We start from the raw sequence: 14237 nt of genomic DNA, 5'->3' as shown, positions 1-14237 counted from the left end.
AATGGTGATGAGAGATGGGAATGAGTTGTTTGAAGGGTGAACACAGTCTCAGTATTTTGATCGTATCTTCCGAGATACAGGTCTAAATTACATGATTTTTAACTTGCCGGAAAGCTAAGATCTTGCTCTACAAGTTTGTTATTTACCAATTGCCTTGATTAGGCTCGGTTAAGCTACTAAAGTCTTAAACAAGTTGCCTGCTCACGACATCAAGGAAAAATGTGAAAGAAAAACTCGAGTTGGAGCTTGGTATGTGTTTGGAGGTTCGATTGGGAAAGGTCACGTTGGTTGAGTTGCTGCAGAAGTCATGTCCATGGCTGGAGAGATTTGCATCTCTCACCTTCTACGAGTTGGTGTTGGTGTTGACTGCTGCAAAGCCGCACCTTTTTCTTTATGGAACTATGTTTGAAAATCTTGACCTCTCTTGTTGTTTTTGTGCTTGGATCTTGATGTTTCTGATTTTCGCGTCAAGCAAACAACTTGTTAATGTTTATTGAATGAAATCCTGACGGTTTTTTTTTATGTTCGTGTGATCTCTTGAAGTTTTTTTAACATCTTGCAAATCGTGGTTTATGTTATTTTTAATTTATGTCAAGAAACGGGTCTCCCGATTACTGAGTTGTCTGAGATGACTCTAAAGAATCAACCGTATCTTCCTGAATACTAGTCAAATTCTGGTGTTCTTGGGCTTTCTGGAATGCCAAGACACAAACCTCAAACTTTGTTGTTAAGATTTTAGCCTGATTTGATCCTTGAAAATCTCTGACAAACTTTCAGATAGACAGAGTTTGTCAGTCTCTGCTCAGTCCAGAATGCTCTGGACAATGTTATGTATTTTTGGGATTTTTCACAATCCCCTCCATGAAAATTGAATTCGTTTGATTCTGTGCAAAGTTGAAACAAAGGTCTGTAACTTTCATGTTTACAAATGTTTCCAAATCATCCTATAAGTAGTTTGAACGAGTCAATTTTTATACACCTGTTGTAAAATGAGCATGCAAATGGATTGTTGTAGAATCCTGCATAGGTTGTTTTGATTTTCGAATATCTGGAGTTTTACTGCATGATTCCTAAAACTAAAAATTGGTTGGCTTAGCTAACATATGTCTATATATTAGTTAAGTTTAGAGTTTCTTCTGAAACCCTCATTTGAGTGCCCGAATCCAGGGTGATTCGAGTGACCGTATAGAACCTTCTGTCATGGGTTACGACAGTTGAAACCTAACAGACCAAAACTTCAAAAATCCATAGACACCCTTAGGATTGCCCAAAAATTCAAAATTTTAGCTTTCTAGAAAGGTCTCAATCTGACCTTTAATTTGTCTGTTAGAAGTTTTCAAAAACTCCATCGTCTAGGAGGTTGAAAACCTCTTCGAATAGACTGCCTGACAAGTTCGAGAAGTCTGTCCAAGACTAGTCTGACTGGTCAAGTTCTGAGTTCATGGATCGAACAATTCAGATCTGAATCCAATAATTTCAGATTCATTGGAAAGGTGTGCGAGTCAAGCACATTTTTTCTTTGGACTATCTCTATCGAAATAGACTGCACAGGTCCCAAGAACCTTGTTTTTTAGTCTTATTCAGACCCACCCCCATGAAAAAGCTTTCACATGTGTTGAGATCTATTTGGATCTTGGATCATGGATCAGTGCTTACCGAGACCACATCATTTGGTATCAAAGCGAGGGATGCCAGATTTCTCAATCCAACATGATTCTCGGTGTGGTGGGAAGTCAATTTTTTTTAGGTACCATTCACCATGGAAGGTTGAATGGCCGATCGAGGTCAAAACGACCATCATAGGGGTAAAGATGATCGTGACTAGTGTTATAAGATTCATGATCTGTAGAGGCAACTCACCGAAGTTAAGTGCCAAGTCAAAAAATGACCCAAAATCCCCAAAACCGGATATCCAGGTATAAAACCCAAATGCTATTTGGATAGACTTGAACCCAACCCGAGTAACATGTGGGTTGAGTTTCGAATATGGTTTGGATGAATATTTGGCCAATGTTTTTTTTATATAATTTTATATAAAAGAAAAAGTTCAATCACATAATTGGGAGTTCAAGTAATTTTATATCCAAGTTATTTTTTAGGGTGTGTTTGATTCCCTCGGATATCAAATTCGAAGCAACTTAAAGAAATCGCCAGTGGCGGAGCCAGAAGTTTTTTGTTGGGTGGGCAGACTTCGGGTCTCGGGGACAATGCTATGGTCTTGAAGGACGATCCATTTATTCATACCAGTGGCCGAGCCAAAAATTTGTCGCTGGAGGAACAATCATTCATAAATAGATAAAACTTAAATAAGCCTTTGAGTTAAAATAACAATTGTTACAAACACAAACAACTAAATTTATGAACAGAATAAGATAAAACCTTAAATTGTACTTTTAAACTAAAATAAAGATTGTTCACTTAAGAAATACAAACAACTAAATTCATGAAAATTTTACAACGGGCATCTTTTATTTTTCATATTTTGAAAACAATTCATAATTGCATCATCACTGATGGTATCAAATGTCTCCTTCTCTATGTAAGTAACCAAAGCATCATTGATCCATTCATCTCCCATTCTATTACGTAGACGACTTTTGGTATTGTTCATAGCTGAAAATGCTCTTTCAACACTTGTTGTTGCAACTGGCAAAGTTAATGCCAACTTAATCAATAAATACACATGAGAAAATACAATGTGCTTTTGAGTTGCTACCATCATCTCTGCTAGCTCAGTTAAAGATTTTAAACTTGAAAACTGATCACTGTTTCGCATTTCTGCAATATATATGTCCAATTGATTTTCAAGTCTAATTATGTTTACTCTAGAAAAGTCCTTAAGGTAAAGCTCAGCAGGGCGAATCAACTTATCTTTATCAAAAGCAGAAAAAGAATTCTTTAGACTCAAGCATGCCATTAAAAGGAGGAGCTCTGTATTTGCTTCAGTGAAATGATCATTCAACTCTTAAAGTTGCAAATCAATAATAGCATAAAACACACCAATACGATAATGATGCAATGTGGTGATCTTTTCAACCTTACATCTTGGTCATTCTTGAGGTGTATATGAGTCCCCTAGATCAGAAATTCGAATATCAAATCTCTTACAAAATATGGACACTTTGTTTATGAGAGAGTCCCATCCATTGTCTCTCAGACCTTGAAGGCACTATTTTGATGTAGTGACTAAACTCATAGCATTCACAATGTCTTGATCTTTTTGTTGAAGTGCTTGTGAAAGGTCATCAGTTATTCTAAAAACTTTACACATCAAATGTAAGCAAAAAACAAATTAAAAATCTTGCAACTGATGATATAAAATAATTGCGTCTGAACTTTTTTCGTAATATGTATCTTCTGCAATGAAATCTAACACTCGAATAACAGAAGAATACATATTGAGTAAATTAACCAAAGCATCGTAATGAGAACCCCACCGAGTATCACCAGGTCAATTTAAGCTTATTTCTTGATTTAATCCTCATCTTGTTTCAAGTTCACCCAATGCAAGTGCTTCAGCAATTCATGTAAATTCTGCATCTCGAATAAGCTTAGATCTCTTGCATGAAGTGGAGAAAAAAGTTGACAACCTGCCTAATATATTAAAAAACACATCAAGCAATGAATTTTTTTTAGCAACATCAACTAATGCCAATTGAAGTTGATATGCAAAATAATGAATATAATATGCAAATGCATTTTCATGTAATATAAGACTTTTGAATCCATTAAACTCCCCTCTCATATTACTTGCTCCATCATAACCCTGCCCATGTAAACTTGATATGCTTAATTTATTCTTACAAAATGCTTCTTCAATTGCTTGTTTGAGTGACATAGAACTTGTTTCAAGAACATGCACAAGAGTAAGAAATCGCTCAACCACTCGACCTTTTTCATTAACAAACCATAAAACAATAGCCATTTGTTCTTTAGTTGATATATCACGAGAATCATCAAGTAAAATAGAAAAAAAAATATCTCCAAGTTCCATGATAATTGTGGTTTGTATAGAAGCAGCCTTGACAATATCTTTTTGTATACCAGGAGATATCAATTTGTTATTTTCTGGAGCACTTTTCAATATAACTTTATTTATGTCATCATTGATTTTTGTAAATATCTTTAACAACTCAATGAAATTTCCTTTATTAAGAGATTTTTCAGCTTCATCATGCCCTCAAAATGCCAATCCTTGACTTAACAAGTATTTGATTGCATTAACAGTTGCCCAAAGGCGAAGTCTATATTCATCTTTTTGTCGAATACTTTGTTTATAAAGTATAACATCAATATGTTGTTTTTGTTGCATCAAATTTTGACACTTCATTCGTGCTGAATTGTGAAAACTGCTAGAGCTTCCAACATGTTTATCAAACCTCTTCTTGTCTTTCCAGTTATCAAATCCTTCAGATACGAATGCCTCTGCACTAATCTTCTCTGTGCTTTTTGGCCTGAAAAGATAACACTGCAAACAATATGCTTTATGCTTACTTGTACTATACTCCAACCAATCCTTATACTCATCATACCAAGCTGGAATGAACCTTTATTTTTGGTGGTTTAGTTGAAACGTACAATCTCGAGGTTGACAAGGACCTCAGATCATATATGCTCTATGAACATTATCTTGGATATTAGGATGATAACTAGAAATAGAAGGACGAAGTGTAGGTCTGTAGGTAACTCTGATTCATCAATTTCTGTTTTGCTTATTTTCTGACTTGGTTCTCCTTCTCGAGTTACAGAAGATTTATCAAAGATTGGCCTTTTCATTATAAACTTATCCATTCCTATGCAACAAAAACAAATAAGACAATGTTCTATGAGCCAGATCTCATTACAAAAAAAGATCGAACAAAATGAAAATGACAATCTTGTATGAAGCTAGGTATCAAACTATGTTTTGTAACTAAGCAATGAGTATCAACAACATGATATGAATTGAATCTAAAGCTCTCAATCATCAAGTGAAAGTAAAATTCTAGAGAAGGTGGTAGCAGGTACCGTCAAATTCTCCAAAGTTCAAACCCGATGTGATCTCTAGATCTTTCTCTTACATGAAATAATCAGTTTACTTCATCTGAAGTAATGCTAAGTAAGTCTAAACCCGATTTTCAGTTTGCAAGTTCTAGCAAGTAATGCCAAATCATTAAAAAGATAAAAAAATTATCCAAGTTCTGCACGTTTCAAGAAAATCACATAAGAAAAGCATTCAGTCCGTGACTACAGGGGCTTTGCCTCTGTTGACAATCAAAGCGACAGGGGGTGGAGCCTCCTGTCCTACCAAAAAGATCAAAGGAGCAGGGGGCAAAACCCCCTACCGGCAGGCTCGAGGATAGGGGCGAGGCCCCCTGTTTTGCCAAAAAGATAAAAGGGGCAAGGGGCAAAGCCCCCTGCCGGCAGGCACGAGGACAGGGGCGGATCCCCCCCTGTCCTGTCGAAAAGAACAATGGGACAGGGGGCAAAGCCCCCTGCCAGCAGGCACGAGGACAGAGGCAGAGCCCCCTGTCCTGCCAGAGAGACTAAAGGGGCAGAGGTGGTCAGGACCTCTGCTAGCCCCCCCCCCACACACACACACACCCACCGACCTCAGATGGGTGGGGAGGGCGCGATAGAGGCAGTCGGGCCTTGCCGACCCTCCGACAACCACCGAAGGAAAATGGGGAGGCTCTGGCAGAGGCCACCCGGTCCTTTGTCAGACCTCCGACGGCCCCAGGGAAAGGGGGAGGCTCCGACAGAGGCCACCGACCCTCTGTTGGACCTCCAATCATCACAAGGGAAGAGGAAGGCTCCGACATAGGACACCTGGTCCTGTGCCGGACCTCCGATGGCCCCAGAGGAAAGGGGAGACTTCGATAGAGGCCATCGGCCCTCCAACCATCACGGGTGTAGTGAAAGGCTTCGACAGAGGACATCGACCCTTTGTCGGTCCTCCGACGATCCTGATTGAACGAGAAAATAAAAACAGGAGAAGGGGTTTACTCGCGGGAGGCGCCGGTGCTCATCGCGGGGGATCGGCTCGTTGAAAATCGCAGAGGAGGAAGGAAACAAAGAGGACGAGAGGGAGCCGACGGCCACTGGTAACGCAACGGCCGACGATGGCCATTACGGGAGGTGAGGAGGAAGGGGGAGGGCGGCGTAGGGAAAGACGTTGTGAGCCCTTCCCCACGGCCCTACTATTTTAACCCTATTGGGTTCTTGGATCCGGGTCAGGTCCGGACCTGACCCCGGTCCGATAAGAAATTCTGGGGTGGGCGACCGCCCACCCCTGGCTCCGCCGGTGTAACTCGGGATCCCGCTTTTGGGTTGGGATTCTCTATATGAGATCCACATTTATTGGGGTTGGATCTGGCACTGGCCCCACACTAGATCTGACATGGAGAAATCCAACACCATATAATATGAAAAGTTATCCAAATTAAGTTCCAAATGCATTCTTAGCTTTGTATGAAACTTTGTCTTAGCCCACAAGGGCTCCACTCGTAGGGGACTTATGAACATCACCAAGTTGACGGGACATCTTTTGCTGCAAGGTCGAAGATGGATGTACTTCCCAGTGGGTAGGGAGGACCACAAGGGTTCAGCAACCAGGGCTAGCCAATGTGCAGTCAGTGATGAGAGGGTTTTACCTCGGCCTGGCGCAGAAAAAAAAGAAAAGAAAAAATCGTTGGCTTAACTTGATGAAAAGTATACCTTTCATGAACATGGATATCCGGTTGGCCTCAGCTGACCTGGTTAAGGTTGCCTAGGCCAGTTGGACTTGGCAAGTGGGCTCGGTTCCCACTTACTCCTGGTCTTTCCTCAGCAATGAACGAGTCCGACTTTGGCATCCCAAATAGGGATGCCAATGGTTCAGATCCGGAACAGCTAAATACATAGGGGACTCGGATCAGGTCAAATTTGGAACAGCAAAAAATTGCAAAACCTCCTTGGATCTGACCCATTTGCATCCCTAGTTCCAAAAAAGAAAAAGGGACAAAACAGCCTAGTGGGGACCCTTTGTCCTCTGCCCATGTATGTATCAAAAGTGGGACAACTCTCCCTGGGAATCACTTTGTCCTCGGACAGGTTTTGTTGTGTTTAAAAAACGTCTTATGGGTCCAAAGCTCCATGGCTATACCTGGTCATGAAGCATGAATTGTCAATTAAACATCAAGAGATGCAAAATGGGACAGAATCCAGACATGATGGCATAGGGTCTAATAGGTTTTATGCAATGGGGAGGATTGAATGTATCAAATTCCAACTCCCATTTGTGTCCGAAGCATTAGGGTATCTGAAAGAACTTCCCCATTTGATTCTCCAACTCTAATTAATGGGATTAACTATAGATAATACCATACTATCTAATAGAAAGCCTAAGTTATGCGCACTTGTTTACACAATTAGGTCCCTTAGCTGCATTAACCATGGTCATTTTCTGCTGAGAAACATGCTTTGGGTATAATTGATTTATTGTGAAACTTGAGGGGGCGTTTGAATGGCAGACGCTGGTGGACAGGACTGTGTATCCAGACAGGATAGGATTCACTGTCCCACCTTGTCCACGAGACCCAAAAAAAAGTGTCAGTGCCTGTCCGTCCTCCCCTGTTTGGTGAGGGCACGGAACAGCGGTGGATGGCAAATTCGCATCACGTTTGCATGGGTGCATGGACACGCGTGGGGCTCACATGCTGGGGCAGAACGCACATCAAACGCCCCCTGATTGAAAGGTACTATAGGATCACATCTATAAGGCAGTCAACGTAAATATTAGAAGATCAGTAGGGCTGCTAGAGTGCTAGATTTGAGAGGTTACAATCACTAATTCCCTTAGAATTCCTTGTGTTTACTCTAGTCCAGTTATAACAAATTAAAAAATTAGCAAAGTTTTTTTGGTTAGAATTAAGCAGCGAATTTAAAAATTCTTAATTTCAATTGCCAATCCCAATTCTATGATTGTAAGTACGGCAGGCAGAGCTGGGCGCTACGTCCCAAATCATGAGGGTGGTTTCTCTGTGTAAATGTCAAAAAAAAATTGTCAATCCCTACATTACTTGGGCCCATTGGATGACACTCAAAACTTGATTTTTGATTAACAAAGACCAAAATACTTATTAAAAAAAAATAGAAAACCAAGTTTTGACAAACCAGATTTGCTAGAACTTTGGTTTTAAGAATCCAAACTTTGCAGCTTTGACAGAAATCTTTAAGTATGGCAGGCAGAGCCAGCGTGACTATGTCTTTGATCTTGAGGAATAAAAAAAAAATTCCAAACCTTGCCCGCCGTCATTCAATCAAGGCCTTAAAAAAAAGTATTTGTCAATAGGAATTATCTTTTTGTTTATATGCACTCAATGATTATGTTTGCCAAAGGAGAAAGACTCTTCCATGTGAAAGGTTTCAACTTTTAACCACAAAGTTGCTTTGACAAAAGGTGAGAAGAAAAGCTACAACAGGTGGACATTGCTAGAGTTCAACGCTATCCGATTGGGCCCCACATCCCTTGGCAACGGATAGAATTCAAACATCGTCAATTAAGAACTCTTTCTGTTTGTTTTTAATATTTTGCAGAAAATTCTGGTTTTGCTTCATAACTCACTTAGGAAGATTTCTGCAATTGAGGACCAAAGGCCAAAATCACTATAAATTCTTCCTCCTCATTGTTAACAACATAAACAATGGCTACCCATATCACCATTGTGCCAATTCTCCTCTTCTTTCTCTTATGCTCTTCGTTAGACCAAGCCCATCCCATGGTGCTTCAGACATTCAACAATCTCACAGACTATGCATCTCTTCTCTCCTTAAAGTCTCACATAACCAATGATTCATATTTGGTCTTGTCTACATGGAATACAAATTCTTCCTTCTGCACATGGAAGGGAGTGGTCTGCAACTCCAAAAAACAGAGGGTTGTAGCCATTGACCTCTCTGATCTCAACCTTGAAGGCTCCATAACTCCCCATGTTGGTAATCTCTCCTTCCTTCAAGTTCTAGACTTTCAGAACAACAGCTTCAGTGGATATATTCCTCGAGAGCTTGGCAACTTGGTTCATTTGTGCATGCTTAACTTCAGTACTAATATGTGGAATGTGTGACTCCTCAGAAATTCATTAATCATTTCATTGATGAATTCCGCAAATATAAAAGTTTACAAGAGGTGGTTACACAGTAATAGTAAAAGATAATGGTAACAATAAAAATATAACAAATGTTGGTAATAGATATGCATAAATGAGGCTAGCCTATGCGATAGTAGACTGGCTGTTATGGTTAGATGACACAATAACTGATCCTGAGATAAAGTAGAGGCTAGCCTATACGATAAATCTGGATATGCGATAGCAGGCTGGCTGTTATGGTCAGATGGCACAGTCCAGGATAACTGATCCGAGATAAAGTAGGATGCACCAATACTCCCCCTCAAGTTGAAGTTGGCAGATGTATGACGCCCAACTTAGAAATGAGTTTGTGAAAGCGGTCGCTCCCAAGGGGTTTAGTGAACACATCTACCAACTGATTTTGGGTAGAAACATGATGTGTAGAAATCAATCCATTGTGTAATTTTTCACGAATAAAATAACAATCCACTTTAACGTGTTTAGTGCATTCATAAAAAACATGATTCGCGACGATATGAAGGGCAGATTGATTGTCACAATGGAGCATCATGGGCTGTGTATGTGAAAAACCAAGATCTTGAAGTAACGCACGTAACCAAATGAGCTCACAAGTGACTGTAGCCATAGCTCAGTACTCCGATTCGGTAGAGGATCTAGAGACCATGTTATGCTTTTTAGACTGCCATGATAGGGGATTCTGACCCAGGAAGGTGAGGTATCTAGTGACTGACAACGGGTTGTGGGGCAAGTAGCCCAGTTTGGATCACAATAAGCCGATAATTGAAATTGTTGCTTGACTACATAAAAATCCCTTTTGATGGTGATGACTTTAAATAGCGAAGAACTCTGAAAGCAACGTCTTGATGTGTAGTCCATGGGGCTTGCATGAATTGACTTAACAGTTGGACTGGATAGATAACATCTAGTCGTGTCAGTTAAATAAATAAGTCGCCCGACTAGACAACGATATGGAGTTGGATCCGGTAATGGATTTCATCATCGGGTGTAAGTCGGCACTTTTGATCCATATGGAATTCAATGGGCTTTTCCCCAAGTAGACCGACATCAGACAGAATATCCAGGACATATTTTTATTGACTGAGAAAAATTCCAGAGGGAATACATGTGACCTTGATGCCAAGAAAATATGTAAGTGCACCCAAGTCCTTAAGATGAAACCGCGTATGTAGAAAGTTTTTGATGTGGGTAATCATCAAATCATTATCATATAATAATATCATCAACATAAATGAGAATAAGAATGAAACTATTTGATGTTTTTCATGTAAATAAAGTGTAGTGAACTTGAGATTGAGTGAAGTGATCATCCTTAAGTGCAGGGGTAAGCTTCATAAACCAATTGCGCGAGGATTGCTTCAATCCATAAATGGATTTATGGAGTTGACATACTTGATTTTGGCCTTTTATATGAAACCAGGAGAGAGTCACATGTAGACCTCTTCATGTAAATCACCATGTAAGAATGCATTACTGACATCAAGCTAACAGAGAAACCAACCTTTCATAGCTGCCAAGGAGACTAGGCACCGAATGATAGTAAGTTTGGCTACTGGTGCAAACGTCTCATGATAGTCAAACCCTTCAATTTGTGTGTACCTTTTTGCCACAAGTCGCACTTTATAACACTCAATAGACCCATCTGCTCAGTGTTTGACCTTGTACACCCAACGACAACCAATAGGGTGCTTGTCATGGGGTAATATAACGATGGACCAGGTGTGATTATCTTCAAAAGTATGGATTTCATTGGACATATCCTTGCGCCAATGCAGATGTTTAACTGCCTCGCCAAAATGTCTAGGCTCTTCATCGAAAAGAAGAGATGAAAGGAGAGCAACATGGGATGAAGAATGAAAGTGTTAAAAAACATCAATGGGATATCGACACTTGGAAAAAATGGGTCTCAGAGTGGGTGATATACTATGTGATTTCGATGTAAGAGCTAAGCAAACATAATCTTTAAGGTAAGATGGTGTAGAGCGAACTCGTTGAGATCGTCGTATGGGTGGTGAATGTATTCGGATCATGATGTGTAGATGGATTGTCGATGGGATCGGGAGGTGGATCCAAAGGTATAATGGCTGGATCTGGATCATCAGTGTCAAGTAATGGAAGTGGCATAACAATGGGTATGTCATCGGTTTCAACGTGACCTTGAAGAGGAAAACTTTTTCATAGAAAATGACATTGCGACTAACAAATAATTATTTTGTCTCAAGATCAAAAAGTTGATATCCTTTTTGGTCAACTAGATATCTAACAAATAAGCTGCGTTGGGTGCGAGAGGAAAACTTATTTTGGTGTGCATTGATATTTTTTGCAAAACATAGACATCCAAACACCCGTAAATGATGGTATTGAGGTTTATTTCCAAAAAGTAATTCATAGGGTGTTTTATTGTTCAAAAATGGAGGTGGGAGGTGATTGATCAAGTAAGCGACGGTGCGAATGCATTCACCCAAAAAGGAAGTCAGAAAATGAGACTAAAAATGTAAAGCTCTGGCCACTTCTAAGAGATGTCTATGCTTACGTTCAACCCACCCATTTTGTTGAGGTGTCCCGGCACATGATTTCTGATGGTTGATACCATTTTGATAGAGAAAATTTTGAAAACAATGAGAAGTAAATTCAATTCCATGATCACTACGAAGGCGTTTTACTGAAGATTGAAAAAAATTGTGAACTAAAGCACAAAATCGTTGAAAACACTAAAATGTTTTAGATTTATATCTCATTAAAAAAACTTAGGTGTAATGAGAAAAGTCATCAACAATGGTAAAAAAAAGCGAGCACCCAAATGAGATATTATATTATAGGGACCCCAAATGTCATAATGGACAAGCTCAAAGGGGTTAACATGTCGACTTAAACTAGTTGAAAATGGAAATTGTGTTTGCTTAGCATGATGACAAACATCACAAACATGTTTGGAATCAAGAACAAAATCTGAGATAAATTTATTTAATAAAAAACTCTGGTCACGTGAGGGGTGACCCAATCACATATGCCAAATGATGCTCTTATTTGGTATAGAAACTATCAAAGCATGATGGGTGTTAAGAAAGATGAGATCATAAAGGCCATCACATAGTCCGCCCGCTCCAATCACCGTCCTCTTCAAAGGATCCTAAAAAAGACAAAAAGAAGAAAAGAAAATAGCTATGCAGGGAATAAAAGTTACTAGCTTTGGGATAGATAAAAGATTGTAGTAAAAATTAGGTACATAGAAAACATCAACAAGATTAAGATAAGGATAAAGGTTGACGTTGCCCATATGGGTAACAAGATTTTTTTTACCATTTGGGAGGCTGATCGGATGTGGTTTAGATAAAACCATAATATTGGAAAGAATTTGAAAATGGGGTGTCATGTGATGTGAAGCTCCTATGTCAATGACCCAGAAAAAAAATGAATGAAAAGATGGATTACCTGCCAAGTTGGCGGAGGCTGGTTTGGCATCAACATTAAGCCAAGAAGCGATTTGTCCAAGTTGATCTCTCGTAAGCTTTGAAAGAATGAAAGTGGATTTAAATTCAAGCGGTGCATGCACTTGCTGAGAGGTTGAATTGGCCGATCCATAATTTTCACTTTTAAAATTCACTTTTGAAAGATGTGGTGGGTAACCATGAAGAGAATAACAACGATTCTTGATGTGGCCTAATAGCCCACAATAGTCACACTTTGGTCGTGGCTTATTGCTTTTGGTGGAAAAGCGATTAACCGTCGGACATGATGGATGATATTTTGTCGAAAGTACAAGATTATCATTAGTGACACCACTAAGTGGCATGAGAAGTCGATGGGTTTCTTCTTGAAGAAGCATAGAGTAGACTTTGCTAATGTTCGAAAGAGGTTCGATAGTCAAAATGTGACTTCGGATTGCAGCAAAAGTTTCATTTATTTCCATGAGAAATTGCTAAAATTTTTCTCGTTTAAGAGAAGTATTAAAGTCTTTGAATGCACCACACGTGCATGTTGAAAGAGAGGAATACGAACCAAGTTCATCCCAGAGTGATTTGAGAGTGGTGAAATAAGCAGCGAGGGAACTCTGTGCCTGACGATGATCGGAAACAATTTTCTTTAATTGGTAAATGAGAGTAGCATTTTCTTAAGAGAAATGTTATTCTAAATCCACCCAAACATCCTGAGCTATGTCTGCATAAATGACACTATTGGCGATGTCTTTAGAAAGAGCATTGAGAAGTCAAGACAGGACCATATCATTACATCGACACCAGGACAAAAAATCAGGTGATAAACTTATTGGCTTTGGGAGAGAGCCATCAACAAATACGAACTTATGCTTGGCGCTCAAAGCCATCCTCATAGCACGCCGCCAGGTCGAGTAATTGTCACCTATTAGTACAGAGGAAATGAGCACAACTCCAGGGTTGTCAGAATGGTGCATCAAATATGGTGACATGACGTCAGCTCACGTTTCATAATGGGAAACTTGATCGACCATAGAAAAAATGCGGGATCGACTTTATATCTCTAAGTAGAGCAAACGTAGTGGCTGATTCACCAATGGAGGTTGTTGCTAAAAAAGGATCCTTCAAGCTTTGATAGCATGTGGAACGTGAGACTGCTCAGAAATTCATTGATCATTTCATTGATGAATTCGGCAAATATAAAAGTTTACAAGAGGTGGTTACACAATAATAGCAAAAAATAATGGTAACAGTAAAAATACAACAAATGTTGGTAACAAATAAGCGCAAATGAGGCTGGCCTATGAGATAAATCTGGATATGCGATAGCAGGCTGTTATGGTCAGATGGCACAGTAACTGATCTAGAGATAAAGTAGAGGCTGGCCTATGCGATAAATCTGGATATGCGATAGCAGGCTGGCTGTTATGGCTAGATGGCACAATCCAGGATAACTGATCCTGAGATAAAATAGGATGCACCAATATAATCCCATCCAAGGAAGCATCCCTTCATAACTTGGTCTTTGTTCAAGTCTCGCAACTCTGGATCTTTCCCGTAATAGACCTGAAGGACTAATTCCAAGCCAATTTGGGAGATCTTTCTAAAATTCGGCATCTTAATTTAGGTGTTAATTTTCTCACCGACACGATTCCTCCTTCCTTTGGCAACCTTTCTT

Source organism: Nuphar pumila, chromosome 12 (assembly GCF_984573655.1).
Source record: "Nuphar pumila chromosome 12, dmNupPumi1.hap1.1, whole genome shotgun sequence".
In the NCBI taxonomy this organism is placed as follows: Eukaryota; Viridiplantae; Streptophyta; class Magnoliopsida; order Nymphaeales; family Nymphaeaceae; genus Nuphar; species Nuphar pumila.
The sequence above is the reverse complement of the archived record's forward strand: the minus strand, read 5'-3'. Positions refer to the sequence as shown.